Here is a 2,259-nt window from a genome sequence, read left to right as displayed (position 1 = left end):
GGCAACATATAACGCTAGGACGCTGCGGACCGACGCGATATTATAAGCTTATCTGAAGTCCGAAGAGAGGGAGAGGACTCAATGTCTCAAGTCTGGCAACCTGTTGTACTATCGGGAGGGCGACCAACAGTCCCAGGGTGGTGTCATGTTCCTCGTCCGCAAGGCTCTCGTCAACAATATCGACGTCGTCAGGAGAGTGTCGAGCAGGGTGGCGTACCTTATACTCAGAATATCCAAGCGGTATTCGCTAAAGGTCATAAAGGTTTACGCACCGACCTGGACACATCCATATGACGAAGTGGAAGCTATGTATGAGGAAATCTCTACAGCCATACATAGCTCTACATGCCACTACACTGCTGTGATGGGGGACTTCAATGCGAAGCTAAGCAGACGATGCGGTGATGAGTTGTGAGTGGAGCAATTTGGATACGAGCAACGGAACTCCCGGGACTGGCTACTGACTGACTTCATGGAGAAGGAGGGACTCTTTATAATAAACTCCTTCTTCAGGAAGCCGGAACGGCGCAAATGGACCTGGTTGAGTCCCGACGGCACTGTCAGGAACGAGATAGACTTTATCATGTCGACGAACAAGCACATATTTAGTGATGTCTCAGTGATCAATGCTGTGAAAACAGGAAGTGATCACCGACTTGTCCGAGGCACATTGAATATCGATGTCAAGTTTGAGAGGGGTCGGCTGATAGGGTCTGCACTCCGACCTGCGCCTGCTCAGATTCAAAACCCCGAGAGCTTTCAAATCGAACTCCAAAATCGCTTTGGCCTGTCCCTTGGCCGACTGCGTAAATGTGGACGAGCTCAACGACGGGCTGGTGGAAATTGCCCGTGCGGTGGTGTCTAAGTTCTTCAAGACCCGCTGCCAAAAAAAAGAACCAACGCATGACCGATCGTCGTCGAAAGCATTAGGGGAGGCTTATGCTCAGCAGTGGGCGTCCATGAGCTGGTATGATGATGATGATGATGATGATTTTTTTATTTTGGTGGTCTTCAATGAAGGTGGCTTGGATGCTATCAATTTGTGGCACATGCATTTCTTCGATATTCTGAATGTCTTTGTCATCATTTAACATCATCAAAACTTTTCGACTTCGGGATCCCATTTTTCCCTGAAAATTTAACTGTATAACTTAGAATAAAGCTTCAGAGTTTAAACAGCAACACCATTTTAAAATTAAAAAAAAAAATATTTGTCACAGTGTAATCAACTACTCAGAGTTAGAAAGGAATTCGGTATGAGAAAGTATGAATTGTTTTTATGCCTATTTTATAAAACATGTATTGGAATAACAACACCACATTTGTTCATAACACTATAAAATAATAAAAATGTTGGAAGTACAAAGTCACAAATGTTGCAATGGCTTTGTCTTTCCAAGCATTTGCTCACGAAAAAGGCATAAATGTGCTAAATATGACTTTGTCTCTCCAGGAATATCAAATATCAAAAGGCATATTTACCTTCGCGGCTTTGGCGCTCCAAGATAAAAACAATGCGCGCGGGGGCAACGGCGCAACTGACCAATGAGACGATGTCGCGCCAAAACGCCCACCAATTCGATCCAAAATGACAAAGACACTATTGCCGTGTAGCCACTTTTAAAGTGAATCTAATGGGAGTCTTTGTCCCACTAGATACTAGAGTGTTTTTTGGGCATTTTTGCATATTTAACTCATTTTACGATTTTTTGTAAGATACGCCCTTGTTCCATCGAAGGTGCGATATATTAAAGCGAAAGGACACTCATCACGAAATCTCCAAAACTATAATACCTACAAACTTAAAATTTGGCAGGTAGGCTCCTTATAGGACGTAGACATCCGCTAAGAACGGATTTTACGAAACTCGACCCCTAAGGGGGTGGTTGGGAGTTTGTATGGAAATCCTATGTTTTTGAAGTAAGAGATGTGTGAAGTGGTGAGAAGGTGTCTAAATAATGTATCTTTAGAAATCAACTCCCTTTTAGGGTCAAATCAGGGAATGGTAGGTTTTGTATAGGACGTAAACATCCGCTAAGAACGAATTTTACGAAACTCGACACCTAAGAGGATAAAACGGGGGTCGGAAGTTTGTATGAAAGGTCCATGTTTTTAAAGTAAGAGACTTGAAATTTAAAATGTATGATCTATAGATGGTGAGAAGATGTCCAAATAATGCATCGTAATCTATATATATAAAAGAGAAAGGTCACTGACTCACTCATCACGAGAACTCAAAAACCGCTGGATGGTCCATCC

At 42.9% G+C, this 2,259-nt stretch overlaps 1 pseudogene; it reads left to right on the top strand.

The window, feature by feature from the left end:
- The first annotated feature begins 307 nt into the window (after positions 1–307).
- Positions 308–865, top strand: LOC123656153 (annotated as a pseudogene).
- The last annotated feature ends 1,394 nt before the right edge of the window (positions 866–2,259 follow it).

The sequence above is a fragment of the Melitaea cinxia genome, chromosome 9, assembly GCF_905220565.1.
Source record: "Melitaea cinxia chromosome 9, ilMelCinx1.1, whole genome shotgun sequence".
NCBI lineage: Eukaryota > Metazoa > Arthropoda > Insecta > Lepidoptera > Nymphalidae > Melitaea > Melitaea cinxia.
This window is presented reverse-complemented; position numbering and strand designations above follow the sequence as displayed.